This window comes from Pongo pygmaeus, chromosome 1 (assembly GCF_028885625.2).
Source record: "Pongo pygmaeus isolate AG05252 chromosome 1, NHGRI_mPonPyg2-v2.0_pri, whole genome shotgun sequence".
In the NCBI taxonomy this organism is placed as follows: domain Eukaryota; kingdom Metazoa; phylum Chordata; class Mammalia; order Primates; family Hominidae; genus Pongo; species Pongo pygmaeus.
In genome coordinates, this window is record NC_072373.2 from 175,460,191 (window position 1) to 175,480,419 (window position 20,229).

At 48.4% G+C, this 20,229-nt stretch overlaps 1 long non-coding RNA gene and 1 other non-coding gene across 2 annotated transcripts in view; both read left to right on the forward strand.

Moving 5' to 3' along the window:
• LOC134738615 (uncharacterized) overlaps positions 1 to 11,865 on the forward strand; it is a 30,751-nt gene extending 18,886 nt beyond the window's left edge. Inside the window, exon 3 of the long non-coding RNA XR_010124479.1 lies at positions 10,094 to 11,865. This is a non-coding gene — a long non-coding RNA (uncharacterized LOC134738615). The remainder of the gene's footprint in view (positions 1 to 10,093) is intronic.
• TRNAK-CUU (transfer RNA lysine (anticodon CUU)) lies at positions 791 to 863 on the forward strand. The gene has a single exon. It is a non-coding gene; the product is annotated as a tRNA-Lys (tRNA).
• Positions 11,866 to 20,229: the final 8,364 nt, after the last annotated feature.

A 20,229-nucleotide genomic window follows, 5' to 3' on the forward strand; every position in this document is an offset into this window, starting at 1 on the left:
TATACAAAAAGTTTACCTAAAACATTTATCCCATTCATTACTCAATTCTTTCACTTTTAACAAGGGAGGCATGAGACATTAATTAACATATGTAAAATGAACATTGGTTCTGTTTGGAAAGGCAGGACAACTCAAAGTGGGAGAGGGGGCTTGGGGCTTCCAGGTCACAGGTAGGTGTGAGATAAATGGTTGCATTCTTCTGAGTTTCTGATTAGCCTTTCCAAAGGAGGCAATTAGATATGCATTTATCTTAGTGAGACTTTGAATAGAATGGGAGGCAGGCTCAAGCAGCTCCCACCCTAAATCTTCCCTTCAGCCTAGTAATTTTGGGGGGCCTAAGATATTTTCCTTTTATAAATTACTCACATTTGTCAAAAGAAAGCACACAAACCAAGATTATTTTGTTTTGGCTGGGTTTATAGTGTTATAACCTTCCATGCCAAACACTGACATCTCAAAATATCTAGCAAAGACAAACATAAAATTCAGACAAAATGTATGCTGACAGTTCTGAAGGCATTTTTACTTTTATTCCAATAATTTTAAAGCTAGCTTGTTTAGTAAAGTTGTACTTAAGTCATGTGAACTTGAAAATTGCTTAGGTTTATTTACTTAATTTATAAGCACTCTTTTACTTATAAGCCAATTTGGTAGACACAACATAGAACCATAAGTGTACATACAAATAAACACATAGAGACATGTATACACACACAAACAAAGATCCAATAGCTTGGAACCTTAGCCACGAGATAGCAATGTTGGGAATGAAGTTTTTGGTATTGCAAAAGCCCAACTAGCTCAGTCGGTAGAGCATAAGACTCTTAATCTCAGGGTCGTGGGTTTGAGCCCCACATTGGGTGCCAGATTGTTGGGAATGAAGTTTTTGGTGTCACAAAAAAAAGAATTAATGCGGGAACAAATGATCTCTCAGCAAGGCAAGCTTTACTTTCTGCAGAAAGGGTGCTACTCAGTAGCTGTCCAGCCACAAGAGCACACCGAACAAAGGAGACAGAGTTATTTATAACCTGATGCATTTACCCTACTGCTGTGTCCAGTTTCCATTGGCTGGAATAGGACCTCACATTTTACACTTTACCCGATTGGCTATTAGCTTAAAACTTTCTTAATTAGGTAAGGGGAACAGAACAAAGAAAGAAAAGGAAGTTGTCCAGGGATAGTTAAGGAAGCATCTCCAAATAAGGAATGGCATGCACTATGGGCTGGGGCTTGCCTAGTTCTGTCCAGGTATGCCGGAGCAAGCTAGGACAGCTGATTTGGAATATATATATATATATATATACATATATACATATATACACACACACACATATATGTACACACTAATAGTGGATAACAATCTTATAAGAAGAAATTGTGACTTTTTATAATCTTTGAAGAAGAACTTTCCCATTTCTCACAGCAATATGAAGACATGTATATACACACACAAGCAAAGATCCAATAGCTTGGAACCTTAGCCATGAGACAGTAATACAAGCTCATCGGTTTTACCTTGTTTGCACCAACAGATAATCCAATGAATGCTGTGAACCAAAATTTCAGGTAAGGCAGTCTCCATGGCAATTTGATTTTTAAAGGCCAAATTTCCCCGGACTCCAAAGAGTGCTGGGGCTCCAAACAGCACCAAAGGAGAGTGTCACACATTAACCAGGCTCCCCGCTTAGAACAGCAGCACAAAAGCCTGGTTACATGCAATGCCATTCCACTTTCCCATTCAACGGTAAACTCCAGATTCCAAACAATGTTGGGTCCAAACAGCATTGCAACTGTGAGAGAAAATTATAAGGAGGGCTTATTACTAGACCTCAGAACCTCTGCAAAGAGCACCCCCTTCAGGGAGGTTGAGGTCTGTAGGATCCCCTGGAGCATCCATCCTCCTGTGGGGTCCAATCTTAGATTATTACAAGTCTCTGACCTTAGCTGGGCACGGGTGCCACTTTGCATGCTTTCCCTCCAGAGCCTACTATGAGCTTTCTCTCGGTACCTGGGTGTAATCTCCAACTTTTAGCATCCTTATAATTTGTTAAGGCCACGCTTTCCCATGCTTCCCATTCCATGAATTTTAATGATAGGAACTAGAGGCTGCATAGGCTTCTTTTGCCCTTAGCCAGTTGAATAGGGGAAGGAAAGAATTTAGCATAAAAAATGGTTTAAGTCACCTGAAACGTGTGAGTTTGCTCTGCGCTGGATCACATGTAGGGACCAGGGGCCACATGCAGAAAATATTTTTAAAAAAAGAGTCCTTCCCCCTTCCAATTAGGGCAATTATTCCCATTCACTCATTGGCCTTCAGGCTATACCAGGGAATGACCCCAGCCAATTGCCCTCAATTTCCAAGGAGCTACTAGGAAACAGTGGCTGAAAGACTGAAAAAGAAAGGGGGAAGAAAATAAAAAAAAAATCCTGGTCCCTTAAGCGAACCGGGTGGTGGTGGTTAGGCACCCCCATATGGGAACCCCTTAGTTTCACCAACCATGCCCAGAAACCTGCAGTTGCTTCTGTGTTTAGGCATTGTCCACCAAGGGTCTTGAGTTGGAAAGGAAAAGAGAGACGGAGACAGATTCCCCTGTATGGAGCAGAAAGAAAAGGGAAAAGGAGAAAAATAAATCCCAAACTTTGGGCCTAACTTCTCCTGGAATTTCTCCTGGCAGGCTCACCAAAATATGTTACCAGTGAAGGGTGTCCAGGTTCTTGGCATCTCGAACAAAGAATTGGACAAAACACACAAACAAAGCAAGGAAAGAATGAAGAAATTTACTTAAAATGAAAGTTTACTCCACAGTGTGGCAGTGGGCCTGAGCATAGGGGCTCAGGGGCCCCATTACAGAATTTTGGGCAGTTTAAATACCCTCAAGAGGATCTCACTGGTTACTTGGTTTATGCCCTATGTAAATGAAGAGGAGGAAGTAAAGTTACAAAGTTATTTACTTGGCATACACCCTATAGAGAGGATATTTCCTGTCATAGCTGAAGTGTGAATCGGCCTTATGTTCCCTGGCTCCAGACCTATTTTCCTGCCTCACCATTGGATCATTCTTTGTTGTGGAGGGCAGTTTGTGTGCAATGTAGAAGGTTTAACAACACCCCTGGCTTCTATGCAATAAATACCAATCACACACACACACACACACACACACACACACACACACACATCTGAGTTAATAAAAAATGTCTGTAGAAATTGCCAAATGTCCCCTAGAGAGAAAAATTAACATCAGTTGAGCACCACTGATGAAAGTACTGATGATTATCTCATTAACAGAAAAAGTAGAAAAATCTATAAGATTATCTTACCAGATGGAGGAAAAGCATTTGATAAAATTCAACACCGATTTATGATTTTTTTAAGAATTAGCAGTCTAGAATAAGAGGAAATATTTATTTAATCTGATAAAAGGTAACTACTTTTAAGCAAACATTTTAAATGTCTGTAAGCAAATATTTTAATTAATACTGAAATATCAAAAGTTTTCCCACTGAGATGAGGAAGGAGACAAGGATGTCTACTGGCACTGATTGTATTACATTTTATTGGAGATGGTCACCAGTGCAATAAGGTAAGGAAAATAAATAAAAACAGGAAGAAATAGGACTGTGATTATTTGCACATGATTTTTTTTTTATATCAAAGTACACTTCTTTTTTTTTTTTTTTCGTTTTTTCACTTCTGACTTCCTTTATTCAAAATGAGACCCAGCAGAGGTACAGACTCAGACATGCTGGAGTTTTGACAAATGTGCTGAGATTAAAGAGACAGAAAGTAGTGTTGGTTGATAATGGCAGTCTGTCCCCAATAGTAAATGCAAAGCAGAATTCATTACTGACCTCTGCCCCTAACAATAAATATGCATTTTTTTGTTTTTTTTTGAGACGGAGTCTCGCTCTGTCGCCCAGGCTGGAGTGCAGTGGTGCCATCTCGGCTCGCTGCAAGCTCCACCTCCCAGGTTCACACCATTCTCCTGCCTCAGCCTCCCGAGTAGCTGGGACTACAGGCGCCCGCCACCACACCTGGCTAATTTTTTTTTTTTTGGTATTTTTTTTTTTAATTAAGTATTTATTGATCATTCTTGGGTGTTTCTCGGAGAGGGGGATATGGGAGGGTCATAGGATAATAGTGGAGAGAAGGTCAGGAGATAAACACATGAACAAAGGTCTCTGGTTTTCCTAGGCAGAGGTCCCTGCGGCCTTCTGCAGTGTTTGTGTCCCTGGGTACTTGAGATTAGGGAGTGGTGATGACTCTTAAAGAGCATGCTGCCTTCAAGCATCTGTTTAACAAAGCACATCTTGCACCGCCCTTAATCCATTTAACCCTGAGTTGACACAGCACATGTTTCAGAGAGCACAGGGCTGGGGGAAAGGCCATAGATCAACAGCATCCCAAGGCAGAAGAATTTCTCCTAGTCAGAACAAAATGGAGTCTCCTATGCCCACCTCTTCCTACACAGACACAGCAACAATCTGCTCTCTCCTTCCTTTCCCCACACTTCCCCCCCCTTCTTTTCAACAAAACCGCCATCGTCCTCATGGCCCGCTCCCGATGGTCGCTGTCTCTTCGGAGCTGTCGTGTACACCTCCCAGACGGGGCGGCCGGGCAGAGGCGCTCCTCACCTCCCAGACAGGGCAGCCGGGCAGAGGTGCTCCTCACTTCCCAGATGGGGCGGCCGGGCAGAGGCGCTCCTCACATCCCAGACAGGGCAGTCGGGCAGAGGCGCTCCTCACTTTCCAGACGGGGCGGCCAGGTAGAGGCGCTCCTCACTTCCCAGACAGGGCGGCCGGGCAGAGGCGCTCCTCACATCCCAGACGGGGCGGCCGGGCAGAGGCGCTCCTCACCTCCCAGACGGGGCGGCCGGGCAGAGGCGCTCCTCACCTCCCAGACGGGGCGGCCGGGCAGAGGCGCTCCTCACCTCCCAGACGGGGCGGCCGGGCAGAGGCGCTCCTCACATCCCAGACGGGGTGGCCGGGCAGAGGCGCTCCTCACTTCCTCCCAGACGGGGTGGGAGCCAGGCAGAGGCGCCCCTCACCTCCCAGATGGGGCGGCCGGGCAGAGGCGCTCCTCACTTCCCAGACGGGGCGGCCGGGCAGAGGCGCTCCTCACTTCCCAGACGGGGCAGCCGGGCAGAGGTCCTCCTCACTTCCCAGACGGGGCGGCCGGGCAGAGGTGCTCCTCACTTCCCAGACGGGGCGGCCGGGCAGAGGCGCTCCTCACTTCCTCCCAGACGGGGTGGCGGCCGGGCAGAGGCGCTCCTCACCTCCCAGACGGGGTGGCAGCCGGGCAGAGGCACTCCTCACCTCCCAGACGGGGCGGCCGGGCAGAGGCGCTCCTCACTTCCTCCCAGACGGGGTGGCGGCCTGGCAGAGGCACTCCTCACCTCCCAGACGGGGTGGCCCGGCAGAGGCGCTCCTCACTTCCCAGACATTGGGTGGCCGGGCAGAGGCGCTCCTCACTTCCCAGACAGGGCAGCCAGGCAGAGGCGCTCCTCACTTTCCAGACGGGGCGGCCAGGTAGAGGCGCTCCTCACTTCCCAGATGGGGTGGCCGGGCAGAGGTGCTCCTCACTTCCTCCCAGACGGGGTGGCGGCCGGGCAGAGGCGCTCCTCACCTCCCAGACGGGGCGGCTGGGCAGAGGTGCTCCTCACCTCCCAGACGGGGCGACCGGGCAGAGGCGCTCCTCACTTCCCAGATGATGGGCGGCCGGGCATAGACGCTCCTCACATCCTATACGGGATGGCAGCTGGGCAGAGGCGCTTCTCACTTCCCAGATGAGGCGGCCGAGCAGAGGGGCTCCTCACATCCCAGACGATGGGCGGCCAGGCAGAGACGCTCCTGACTTCCTAGACGGGGTGGCGGCGGGGCAGAGGCTGTAATCTTAGCACTTTAGGAGGCCAAGGCAGGCGGCTGGGAGGTGGAGGTTGTAGCGAGCTGAGATCAGGCCACTGCACTCCAGCCTGAGCAACATTGAGCACTGAGTGAGCGAGACTCTGTCTGCAATCCCAGCACCTCGGGAGGCCGAGGCGGGCAGATCACGCCAGGCTAGGAGCTGGAGACCAGCCCGGTCAACACAGCAAAACCCCGTCTCCACCAAAAATACAAAAACCAGTCAGGCGTGGCGGCGCACGCCTGCAATCCCAGGCACTCGGCAGGCCGAGGCAGGAGAATCACAGGAGCCCAAGGCAGGGGAGGTTGCAGCGAGCTGAGATCACGGCAGTACAGTCCAGCTTTGGCAACAGAGGGAGACCGAAAAAAGAAGGAGAGGGAGACCGAAGAAAGGGGAGAGGGAGACCAAAGAAAGGGGAGAGGGAGGGGGAGGGGGAGGGGGAGAGGAAAGTATACTTTAAAGCTGTTAAGAATCAAACCAGGGCTGGGCGTGCTGGCTCACACCTGTAATCCCAACACTTTGGGAGGCTGAGGCGGGGGGATCACCTGAAGTCAGGAGTTCGAGACCAGCCTGGCCAACATGGTGAAACCCCATCTCTACTAAAGTAAATACAAAACAAAATTAGCCGCGTGTGGTAGCACGGGCCTGTAGTCCCAGCTACTCAGGAGGCTGAGGCAGGAGAATTGCTTGAACTCCGCACATGATTGTTTACACAGCAAATCCAAAAGCATCTATAGATGAAGTTAGCAAGTTTACCATATACAACTTCAATAAACAAAAGTCAGCTTTTTGAAATAAACCCCTAATAAACAATCAGAATATAAAAGTAATGGGGACTATAATTACCTATGTCCTTTCCACCTCACTGGGCTGCTGTGAGGGTCAGATTGGATCATTCCAGGTTAAAATGCCCTGAACATCAGTGTTTCTGAGGATAGAAGGGAGGGATCCCCACATCTTAGAGTCCTGGGGAAGAAACCTGGGGCTGGGACTTGAAGGATAGAAAGCAAGGAGGAACAGAAACCTCCAAACTCCAGCTCTGCTTGCCTCTCCAGCCTCCTCCCTGCAGCCCCCACCTCACACTCCATGACTCTGCCTGTTGTTTCCTTACCTGTCCTGTCTGTGCCGGCCAGGCACTTTCCTGATGTGTCTTTGCACACGTCTTTCCTGCTGCCCAGAATGCCTTTCCCTCCTCCTTATCCAGAGAACTCTTATTCACTCTTCAAGGCCTGATTCAGATGTCCCCTTTTTGGTGAACACTTACCCACTTTTCCCAGGCAGAGTTAGGTGTCCTTCAAGTTTCCCCATGATGAGCCCCTCAGTTTAGCAAGCATGCATTTCATGTCTCCTGGGCAGGAGTGAGATTCAGATGAAGCAGACAGTCTCTCTCCCCATAGGCCACCCTCCAAGCCTCCATGCTCTCCCTCTTCCTTTGTTGGCTGACCAAATGCAGAGGACCTGAGGGAGGGGGTACTCTGAGCCCTTGGAGGGTGGCAAAGGTGGCAAGGCTGTTAGACAGAAGGATCCTGGGTCCTTGAGTGACTGTGTGGAACAGGATTCTCCCCACACACCATACCTGATTTTCATTAAACTGTGATGTGAGTGAGAAATCTCCAGTGTGGTAAGTGTTGAGAGCGGAGGTTATTTGTTAGAGCAGGCAGTGTATTTACTCTAATACTCCTGATGACTGTCCTGACTCCAAGACCAGACAGATTAGAGTGAGGAGTGAACTGAGAGACAGCTGAGGGCCTAACAGGCTTGGGCCAGGAGACAAGGAGTTCAGAAGAGAATGCCCCACCAAGGGTGCTGAGGTCTTAGAAGCTTCCCCACAGCAGAGGTGACCTTGCAAGAATTACTTCCCCACAATGAGACTCTGTATCCTCATCAGCCAAATGCGGGTGAGCGTGCCTACCTTGTATGAATATTAACAGCTTCACGAATTACATATGTAAAGTGCTTCAGAGATCATGCTGCCTTATTAATGTTTGTGTCCCTCACTATTGCATCTCTACTTAGAGGGCAAAGTAAGACAACTGGAAGAGACACAGAACAGCCTACACTTACATACCAGTTATTATATAATGAGCACTGTTCTAAGCACTTTACAAAATAAACTCATTTAATTCTCAGAGCAACCCGTTTTACAGATGGGGAAACTGAGGCACAGTAAAGTTAAGTCACTTAACCAAGGTGACATAGCTTTAACAAGAAGTAAAGCTGGGAATTGAACCCAGTGTGGCTTCAGAGCACATGCTCATGGCCACAATGCTGTACTTCCCAGTGGGGAGATCCCTGTTGGAAAGAGACAGAGAGAGCTGCTGATACCAGGCATCTGAGAACTGCCACAGCCAAACCTGACTTCCAGCCATTCTCTGGCTTAGCAGAATCGAGGAAAAGCCAGGCTCAGTTGGTGTCTCTCTCCAAAGAAGAAAAACCAGACTAAACCTAGTGCACAGAGGCAAACCCTTCCTGGGAACTTTATTCAAGGAGAGGTACATCACATGGTTCCTGTCCAGGAGGCCCTGAGTCATTAAGTGGACAGTGACTCCTGTTATGGTTTTGCAAAGGCCTAGACTTGCAGGAAACCATGTGACATTTGGAAGCACCTGGACTCTGTTTTCTTGTAAATTCCCATGTTGGAATTCAAACTGTGGCCTCCATTCACCAGGACCAGCCAACCTAATGCCAAGGTGTTAACAGATCCTGGCCAGGTATCAGGAGTCCTGTTCTGTCTTGGAGAGCTGAAGTCAGGACACTCAGGATGCGGCCCTAGACAGCCCACACATTGACTGTGAGACCTAAGGGACATCACTCACAATTCTATGCCCAGGGAGGACCCATCCTCAAGGGAGACTCCTACAGGCTGCGGGCACCTGAGACAGTCACAGCATCACCTTTATCTCTCCCTTCCCTGCAGCGTGCATGGGGGCAGGTGGAGAGTGTGAGCTCTGTAAACGTGGCTGGAGGAACCCAACCAAGGTGGCAGTGCAGGGCTGGGTTCTGGAGACTCTGATAAAAAAATTTTATTAATAAAATACAGTAGTGTTCCTGGACCTCACAACTTATCCAAAGTTAGCCTTTGGGTCAGGGGTTTCCTCAGTATTGTCCTTTTGTGGTCTCCAGAAAGATGTTGCAGGAAAGGGGTCCCAATCCAGGCCCCAAGAAAGGGTTCTTGGATATCATGCAAGAACGAATTTGGGACGAGTCCATACAGTAAAGTGAAAGCAAATTTATTAAGAAAGTAAAGGAATAAAGAATGGCTACTCCACTGACAGAGCAGCCCACCAAGGGCCGCTAGTTATCCATTTTTATAGTTATTTCTTGATGAAATGCTAAACAAAGGTGGATTATTCATGCCTTCCCTTTTTAGACCATATAGGGTAACTTCCTGACGTTGCCATTGCATTTGTAAACTGTCATGGCGCTGGTGGGAGTGTAGCAGTGAGGAAGACCAGAGGTCACTCTCATGGCCATCTTGGTTTTAGTGGGTTTGGGCCGGCTTATTTACTGCAACCTGTTGTATCAGCAAGGTCTTTATTACCTGTATCTTGTGCCGACCTCTTATCTCATCCTGTGACTTAGAATGCCAACCATCTGGGAATGCAGGCCAGTAGGTTTCAGCCTAATTTTACCCAGCTCCTATTCAAGATGGAGTTGCTCTGGTTCAAATGCTTCTGACAGTACTGCTTCTGTTTGCTCCTACTTCTCCCACGAACTCTATGATTTTTTTTTTCTCACATGTACCTTAACTCAGGACAAGGGAGGAATTATTACCCCATTTCCCACTTGAAGAAAACTGGGTTCTGAGAGGTTAAATTGAAACCACCATTGAAAATTTTAACTGAGGAAATTATGACAGTGAAAGAAATCAGACCTAACTGACTCCATCTTGCTTCTAAACTTTAAGCTGTCCTTGTTCATTCCTGGGCGTAGGCCGAACTAACTTTGGGAAGGAATTCAGCTCATGGCTTGACTCTGAAACAAAATTGATAATAGCCCTTTCCTGAAAAGACCGCCTTCTCACCTGGGGACCAGTCTGCCCATGCGGGACTAACAAATTAGCTGTAAGATTAGAAATTACCGTTTAGGGAGTCATGCAGCCTCTGATTCCAACAGTCTGAACCTCCCTAAATTGCTCCTGGGGATAACATCACTATTGTAAAAGCTAAGATTAGTGCTTGCAATATTTTGCAGACCCTGCACTCGATGGTTCAGCTGACACCACCCAGACTGGTAATCTGGCTCAACCAGTTCTGCCATCCCACCCAGGAACAGAAAACAGCAAGAAAAACTCACTTCAACCCCCTAGGATTCCATCTCCAATCTCACCAACCAGCACTCCCCACTTCCGAAGCCCCTACCTGCCAAATTATCTTTAAAAACTCTGATGGCCGGAATGCTCAGGGAGACTGATTTGAGTAATAATAAAACTCCGGTCTCCCGCACAGCCGGCTCTGCATGAATTACTCTTTCTCCACTGCAATTCCCCTGTCTTAATAAATCGGCTGTGTCTATGCAGCGGGCAAGGTGAATCCACTGGACGGTTGCAAAATGACTTGCCTGAGGTCTCACCGCTTGGTCAGAGTCCGGCGCTATTGGGCGGCTGGCGGATGCCACGGGGTTGTTGATGAAGGGCCTTTATTTGTTCTTGGAATCCTACCCTGTTTCCCAGGCTGCGGGAGGGATAGCTGCAACATGGTAGAATTGAAAACAGCACAGCCCTTGGGTCAGTTTCATAACTTGTGAAGACTAAGTCAGGGTTCTGTTTGTTCAGCAACACAGCAAGAATCCCAACTTTGTCACGGAAGGATGGGAAAAAATACAAAAAGCCTATGAGCGCCACCTAGTGATACGTTCCGCCATCACATGTCTAATTGAGGAGTTTAGCAATGGAGGACATTGTGCTTCCCAGGCAGGCCCCGTGAGCCACAGGGAAAAAATACACGGCTGCGTCCTCAGGGCCAGGGGCTCAGCCCGCCAGGCTGTTCTCAGTCGCCCACCTGCAGCTCAGAAGGCTCACAAACGATCATTCATGGCCCGGGGCCGAGGCACCTGGCACTGTCAGGCGCTGTCAGGCGCTGTCAGGCACGATGTGGTCAAGCTGCCTACCTGGTGGTTCCTGCCATGCGCTTCCTTCTCCCTCCCTCTTTCAGGGTCCAGAACTTCAGCTTTCACTCATTCCGCAGCCACTGTGCCAGGCTCTGTGCTGAGCACTGGCCGTCTGGCCATCTGCCAAGCCTGATCCCAGGGGCAGCCATGTCCTGTGCTCCTGCGAGGGCCACATCCCCCTCCCTACTTCAGCCCCCTCCTCCCAGTTCCACGTGCCTAGCTATGGCATTCACTTCCACCCCGGGGGATCCTCCTCGTCCTACACCCGGCCCCACCATTACCAAGCCTAAATAACTTGTGCATCCCTCCCTTTCTCTCCCTCTTGCTCATTGTCGTAGTTCAAGCCACTAATATGTCTGCCCTGGACAGCTTCAAAGCCCCCCCACTCACAGGCCTGCACCAGCTCTCCACACCGTGATCAGAGTCAACCTTTTGGAAGGGAAATATGAGCAATGGAAATTTCCTTGTTGAAACACTCCAGGGCAAGTTTCCTACTCCAGGACATGACTAAAAGGGAGGAAAATAGGGAAAATGTACAAAATGGATATATAAAGGGAATATAAGAACTAATATATATGGCCGGGAGTGGTGGCTCATGCCTGTAATTCCAGCACTTTGGGAGGCCCAGGCAGGCGGATCACGAGGTCAGGAGTTCAAGACCAGCCTGGACAACATAGGGAAACCCCGTCTCTACTAAAAATACAAAAAATTAGCTGGGCGTGGTGGTGGGCACCTGTAATCCCAGCTACTCTGGAGGTTGAGGCAGGAGAATCGCTTGAACCTGGAAGGCAGAGGTTGCAGTGAGCCGAGATCATGCCACTGCACTCCAGCCCAGGTGACAGTGCGAGACTGTATCTCAAAAAAAAAAAAAAAAAAAAATGTAAAGAAGTTTTTTTTAATTTTTAAATTATAGTCTTACTATATTGCCCAAGCTGGTCTTGAACTCATGGCCTCAAAAATCCTCCCACCTCAACCTCCCAAAGTGCTAGGATTTCAGGTGTAAGCCACCACACCCAGTTATAAGGAAGCTATTTTTTTTTAAGTGCCCCATGTTTGGCACCCAGAAGATCTTTAATTCATAGCCACTAGAACCTTGCTCCTCAAGGTGTGTCTGGAGACCACACTCTAGACCCCACCTCAGACCTCCTAAAGCAGGATCTGCTCCTGGGCCAGCATGTGCAGGGCAGCAGGTGAGCTCCAAAAGAGCAGGCCCTGCCCTGTCACCTCAGTATCTGATATGGTTTGGCTGTGATCCCCCCCATATCTCACCTTGAATTGTAATAATCTTTACGTGTCAAGAGCGAGGACAGGCAGAGGTAACTGAATCATGGACGTGGTTTCCCCCATACTGTTCTCGTGGTAGTGAATACGTCTCATGAGATCCGGTGGTTTTATAAATGGGAGTTCCCCTGCACACGCTCTCTTGCCTGTCGCCATGTAAGTCATGCCTTTGCTTCTCCTTTGCCTTCCGCCATGATTGTGAGGCCTTCCCAACTGTGTGGAACTGTGAGTCCATTAAATCTCTTTCCTTTATAAATTACCCAGTCTTAGGTATGTCTTTATTAGCAGTGTGAAAACAGACTAATATAGGCCAGGCACAGTGGCTCACGCCTGTAATCCCAGCACTTTGGGAGGCCGAGGCGGGCGGATCGAGCAGGAGATCGAGACCGTGCTGGCTAACACAGTGAAACCCCGTCTCTACTAAAAATACAAAAAATTAGCCAGGCATGGCAGTGTGTCTATAGTCCCAGCTGCTGGGGAGGCTGAGGCAGTAGAATGGCATGAACCCGGGAGGCGGAGCTGGCAGTCAGCCAAGATCGTGCCACTGCACTCCAGCCTGGATGACAGAGCAAGACTCTGTCTCAAAAAAAAAAAAAAAAAAAAAAAAAACTAATACAGTATCCCACCCCAGCCCTCACCTGGCTCGCAGGGAATGCATGAGAAAGAACAGAGGAAAGAAGGTGCATATGGCAGGGCCTGTCCCAACCATGCCTCTGCTAGGCTGGTCCCTGTGCACCCCAGTGATGTAGAACCACCCTGTCTGGCAGACTCAGTGGGTTTGTTGTGCAGACGTTATCACCTTGACGTCATTGTGTGCAGGGCAGACAATCTCCACGTAACCTGGAGCAGCTGCAAACACACTGAGAGGCCACCAGTTTGTTATGAAAGCTTTCTCATTAAGAAGGCAAGAATAAAAAGCACTGTCATTTCTCCTTTCCAGAAACCAAGGAAGTGCCTTACCCCTTCTCCCCGTCACTCCCTGCCAAGTACTCCTCTTCACCCTCTTGGGTCCTTTCTCTGCATTACTTATGTCTGGTAGTAAGGGGAGGAGGGCTCTCTTCACAGTTAAAGTATACAAAGTCTTGGCCGGGCGTGGTGGCTCACGCCTGTAATCCCAGCACTTTGGGAGGCCGAGGCAGGCGGATCACAAGGTCAGGAGATCGAGATCATCCTGGCTAACACGGTGAAACCCCGCCTCTACTAAAAAAAAATACAAAAAATTACCCGGGTGTGGTGGCGGGCACCTGTAGTTCCAGCTACTCGGGATGCTGAGGCAGGAGGATGGCGTGAACCCGAGAGGCGGAGCTTGCAGTGAGCCGAGAACACGCCACTGCGCTCCAGCCTGGGCGACAGAGCAAGACTCTGAAAAAAAAGACTCTCAAAAAAAAAAAGATACAAAGTCTTTAATGACAATTGTCTAAGACTAGGAGATGGGAGGGTATGGCAGTTGAATGGGGTGTGTGGTCTCCACCACATAGTTTGCTGTGTAACCCTGCAAGCCACTTGCCCTCTCTGGGCCTTGTTTAACTCTGTGGTAAAATGAAAGCAGGCAAGGGTGGGCAGGCTCTTCTTCCTCTCAAAGGTCCTGAGGAGCCAGACCCTGGGTCTGTTCTGCAGCCAGAAACAGGCATTGTGGTCAGATGTGCATTTCAATTGTGATTCCACCCCTCACCAGCAGGGCAATCCTACCAGTGATACACCTTCACCTCTCTGCATCTCAATTTCCTCTTCTCGGCCGAGTGCGGTGGCTCACGCCCATAATCCCAGCACTTTGGGAGGCTGAGGTGGGTAGATCACTTGAGGTCAGGAGTTTGAGACCAGCCCGGCTAACATGGTGAAACTCTACTTCTACTAAAAATACAAAAAATTAGCCGGACATGGCAACAGGCACCTATAATCCCAGCTACTCAGGAGACTGAGTCAGAGAGAATTGCTTGAACCCAGGAGACGAAGGTTGCAGTGAGCTGAGATGGCACCACTGTACTCCAGCCTGGGCAATAGAGCAAGATTTCGTCTCAGGAAAAAAAAAAAAAAATCAATTTCCTCTTCTAAATTGGGTTTTAACAGCGCCTACATCTTAGGGTGGTTGGGAGGTCTGTATGTGCCCTTTTACTGCAGTACCTCCATCATAGGAGCTTGGAGTTTGTTTCTCTTCTCCTTGGTTTCCTAAAATGAACACTAAAGGTAGCTTTGAAAATCAATCCCAAAGGCCGGGCGCGGTAGCTCACGCCTATAATCCCAGCACTTTAGGAGGCCGAGGCGGATGGTCAGAAGTTCAAGACCAGCCTGACCAACATGGAGAAACCCAGTCTCTACTAAAAATACAAAATTAGCCAGGTGTGGTGGCACATGCCTGTAATCCCAGCTACTCGGGAGGCTGAGGCAGAAGAATCGCTTGAACCCGGGAGGCAGAGGTTGCAGTGAGCCAAGATCACACCATTGCACTCTAGCCTGGGCAACAAGAGCAAAGCTCCATCTCAAAAGAAAAAGAAAAAGAAAAGAAAAGAAATCCCCAAAAGCTCTTAGGGTTGGAGGAGGGGTGCAAAGCCCAGCATCAGACTCATGGAAGACCAGAGTCCCAAGGTGCATTAACAATCTCCAAACCTCCCCATCATGGCCCAGTGAAGGTCAGGCCAGTCTGTTGGGCTGATGTGAACATCATCCCTTAGAGCTGAGCTGCATGAGCCACAGTCTCCCTGAGTCACCACCCGGCTGGCTGCCAGCATCGTCAGAATGGGTGAGGGTGGGGAAGAATGAAGGGGTAGAAGGGGTGGGAAACTACCCATATTTAGAGATCTGCCATGGGCTGGGTGCTTCTCAACAATTCCATGAAGCAGTTTCAATTTCCTCATTTAATAGAAGAAGGAACCAAGGCTCAGAGAGGGGCAGAGTCTCGCCCAAGGTCTCCCACCTAGTTCAAGGTGGAGTTGGGGGGTCAGACCCAAGTCCAGTCCCAAGGCCCAGCTTCTCTTCCCTGGCAGTAAGCACACTTGTTGTCCTGCATTCACTCACCCCAGTGTTCAAGCCTGGGGCAGCTCCGATGAGCAGGCAGGAAGGGCTTTGCTCTGCTCTTCCCTGGACCCACTGGGGCAGGCACGGGCTACCAGAGGGAAGGATGGGGGTCATCAATCACATGTTCATGCACACCACATGTGCACACACACACAGCATGTTCACCATTTGATCTTGTCCAAGTAACCTCTGTGTTACAGAAAACCCCCAGAAGGGTTATAGTTTCTAACATTTTTGCTTCCAGGTGCCTACTACTTAGACCAGGACTGATGACACAGTAACCTTATCTTCTTGCTGGTCTCCCGGCTCAATGCTGGAGGTCTGTCTCCCTCTCTCCTCACAAAGCCCTCATCAGAGTTCTTCAGGGACCTCACACCCTCCACAGGAAACAGGCCAAGCACCCTAACCAGAGAGCTTCTGTGACCTGGCCCCTGCCACCTCTCTAGCCCCTCTCCCATCTCGCTTTTCTACCCCTCGGACTGCAGCCACCCTGAGCCACCACCTGTGGCTTCTCTCCCTCTTTCCTGCTTGCACAGCAGCCTCTGCTGCATATGCCAGCCCTGCCCCTCTGTGGGATCTCCCTGGGCTTCCACCAATGCCCTGCCACACCCAAGGCTCCTCCTGCCCTGTGGTTCAACCCTCGCACCTTGCCCAGTGATCAGTCAGAGCACTTCCCACACTGTGGAGGGGCAGGACTGGTCTTACTCACTGGGTCCTCGGTGCCTAGCCAAGACCTAAGGGTCTCTGGATGTTTGTTCAAAGATGAACGAACGAATGAATGAATGAACAAATAGGGAAGTAGGAATGGAATAATTCCATTATTCCAAATGTAGGGGTAGATAAGTGGGGGCACAAGGCAGCTAAATGTCTGTCTCTTGGAATCCTGGCTAAAGCCAAAGATGGCAGAGCCCAGGCTTCCTAGTTCCTGTCCCAGGTGGTCAGCCCAGTGTCTCCATCCGGTCCTCTCCAGAAGGCAGCGGAGCTGGGCGCTCTTTGACTTGCTGCTCTATGCTGCCACCTTGTGGCCTCACAGGGAGAGCTTTGATTTTTCACCCCAAGAGCTCAATGACTTAAAAGACTTGGTGAAATCAGTCTGAATTGATTTAATCCTAGTAAACTTATCTTCCTATCCCACTAATAAAAGATATACTCAAGTGACAAACAGTGAGAGGTCACCAGTGTCTTCACACTGAGCTATAATTCCAACCAAAGCTACAATTCCTGTTGCTTGCAATAGCCATGACTCTGTATCCGTGGCCATGACTTATGTCTTTTGGAACTGGAGAAATACTCAGGAACCCCACTCCACCCCTCCTCGTTCATGGAGGGAGCAGTCCAGGTGCCTACTTTGTGCCAGACTCTACTTGGACTGGAATCCATGGTGAGCGAAACAGAGCCATCCTTAGCCTTGCAGAGCTTAGAGTCTGGAGGCAGAGATGGGGCTTTTTTTTAATTTTTATTTTTTTTGAGACAGTGTCTCTGTTGCCCAGGTGGAAATACAGTGGTGCAATCATGGCTCACTGCAGCCTCAGCCTCCTGGGCTCATCCTCCCATCTCAGCCTCCTGGATAGCTGGGACTACAGACAGGCACCACCACACAACTGACTAATTATTTGCATTTTTTTTTTTTTTTTTGCACAGATGAGGTTTCACCATGTTGCCCAGGCAGGTCTCAAACTCCTGGGCTCAGGTGATCCACCCACCTCAACCTCCCAAAGTATTGGGATTACAGGTGTGAGCCACTGTGCCTGGCCGAGACGGGTCTTATTCAAATAATCATATAAATATATAATTTCAAACAGATAAATTCAATGAAGAAAATGTAAATGGGGCCTGTATTAGTCCATTTTTACACTGTTGATAAAGACATACCCAAGACTGAGTAATTTATAAAGAAAAATGTTTAATGAACTCACAGTTGCACATGGCTGGGAAAGCCTCACAATCATGGTGGAAGGTGAAAGGCATGTCTTACATGGCAGCAGGCAAGAAAGAAAGAGAGGGAAGACAAACCCAAGGAGGAAGAGCCCCTTATAAAATCATCAGATCTTGAGAGAACTCACTCATTATCATGAGAACAGCATGGGGGAATCTGCCCCCATGATCCAATTATCTCCCACTGGGTCCCTCCCACAACAGGTGGAAATTATGGGAGCCACAATTCAAGATGAGATTTGGGTGGGGATAGAGCCAAACCATATTATTCCATTCCTGGCCCCTCCCAGATATCATGTCCTCACATTTCCAAACCAATCATGCCTTCCCAACAGTCTCCCAAAGTTTTAACTCATTTCAGGATTAACTCAAAAGTCTATAGTCAAAAGTCTCACCTGAGACAAGGCAAGTCCCTTCCTCCTATCCTATGAGCCTGTAAAATCAAAATCAAGTTAATTACTTCCTAGACACAATGGGGGTACAGGCGTTGGATAAATATACCCATTCCAAATTGGAGAAATTGGCCAAAATGAAGGGGCTAAAGTTTCCATGCAAGTCCAAAATCCAGCAGGGCAGTCAAATCTTAAAGCTCCAAAATGATCTCCTTTCACTCCGTGTCTCACAGCTGGGTTATGCTGACACAAGAGGTGGGTTCCCATGGTCTTGGGCAGCCCTGCCTCTGTGGCTTTGCAGGGTATAGCCTCCCTCCTGACTGCTTTCGTGGGCTGGTGTTGAGTGTCTGCAACTTTTCCTGGTGCATGGTGCAAGCTGTCGGTGATCTATCATTCTGGGGTCTGGAGGATAGTGGTTCTCTTCTCACAGCTCCACTAGGCAGGGCCCCAGTAGGGACTCTGTGCCAGGGGGCCACTGAGAACCACTGCCCCAGCAGAGGTTCTCCATGAGGGCCCCACACCTGTAGAAAATTTTTGCCTGAACATCCAGGTGTTTCCATACATCCTCTGAATTCTAGGCAGAGGTTTCCAAACCTCAATTCTTGACTTCTGTGCACCTGCAGGCTCAACACCACATGAAAGCTGCCAAGGCTTGGGGCTTGCATTCTCTGAAACCATGGCCTGAGCTGTGCCTTGGCCCCTGTTAGCCATGGCTAGAGCAGCTGATATGCAGGGAACCAAGTTCCTAGACTGCACACAGCAGTGGAGCATTGGACGTGGCCCAGGAAACCATTTTTTCCTCTTAGGCTTCTCAGCCTGTGATGGGAGGGGCTGCTGCAAAGTTTTCCAACATGCCCTGGTGACATTTTCTCCATTGTCTTGGTGATTAACATTTGGGTCCTCGTAACCTATGCAAATTTCTGCAGCCAGTTTGAATTTCTTCTCAGAAAATGGGTTTTTATTTTCTATTGTATTATCAAGCTGCAAATTTTCTGAATTTTTATGCTCTACTTCCTTTTAAAACTGAATGCTTTTAACAGCACCCAAGTCACCTCTTGAATGCTTTGCTGCTTAGAAATTTTTTCCACTAGATACATTAAATCATTTCCTTCAAGTTCAAAGTTCCACAGATCTCTAAGGTGGGGCAAAATGCCACCAGTCTGTTTACTAAAACATAGCAAGAGTTACCTTTACTCCAGTTCCCAACAAGTTCCTCATCTCCATCTGAGGCCACCTCAGCCTGGATTTCATTATCCATATGATTATTAGCATTTTTGTCAAAGCCATTCAACAAGTCTCTAGGAAGTTCCAAACTTTCCCACATTTTCCTGTCTCCTTCTGAGGCCTGCAAACTGTTCCAACTTCTGCCTGTTACCCAGTTCCAAAGTTGCTTCCACATTTTTGGGTATCTTTATAGAGTGCCCACCTACCTGGTACCAATTTACTGTATTAGTCCAGTTTCATGCTGCTGATAAAGACGTACCTGAGACTGGGTAATTTATAAAGAAAAAGAGGTTTAAAAGGACTCACAGTTCCATGTGGCTAGAGAGACCTCACAGAAGGTGAAAGGCATGGCTTACATGGTGGCAGGTGAGAGAAAGAGAGAGAAGGCAGACGAGCGAAGGGGGAAGAGCCACTTATAAAACCATAAGATCTCATGAGAACTCACTCACTATCATGATAACAGCATGGAAGAAACTGTCCCCATGATCCAATTACCTCCCACAACACATAGGAATTATGGGAGCTACAATTCAAGATGAGATTTGAGTGGGGACACAGCCCAACCATATCAGGGCCTTAAAAGCAAATAACAGGGGCCAGTTTTAATGTGGGCAATGTCAGGAAAGGCTTCCTTGAGGAAGTAACTTTTGAGCTGAGTTCTGAAGAATGTCTAAATGAGAGAGAAAATGGCACATACAAAGGCCTTGAGACTGAAGGAATCTGAACTGTTCGAGATATTGAAAGAAGATCAGATGGCTGGAGCATGGAGAGAAAGGGAAGGGGCAAGTGGAATCTGGCCACGTTGGTGGGGCAGGAGCCAGACCATTTAGGGGCTCACAGGCCAGGTCTGTCTAAGAGCAATGGGAAACCAAGGCTTTAGACAGAGGGTTGGCATCAGATGCTTTATTTTAAAAGACCACCCGGTGCCACATGGAGGATGAATTGGAGTGGGCACGGTGGCTTCAGGGAGACCTGTGAGGAGAGTGCTTCCTTTAAGTGAAAAGAAGAAAGTTCTCAATACAGTAAGGAAAGAAAAAAAAATATGCTGATGCTGCTAAAATCTTTGTTAAGAACAAATCTATCCATGAAACTAGGAAGAAAGGAAGAGAAATTTGTGGTAGTTTTGCTGTCACACCTTAAATTGCAAAAGATAAGCTACAGTGCATGGTAAGTGCTTAGTTAAGATGAAAAATACATTAAATTTGTGGAGGGAAGATATGAACAGAAATGTGTTCCCACTGAAGGCAATGTGTTGTACCAGAAAGCATGGTCTATACAAAGACTTGAGCAAGTGATCTCCTGAAACAAGTGACGCCAGGCCATTTACTACAAGTAAGGGACAATTACACAGATTCAGGAATGGGTTGGACTAAGAAA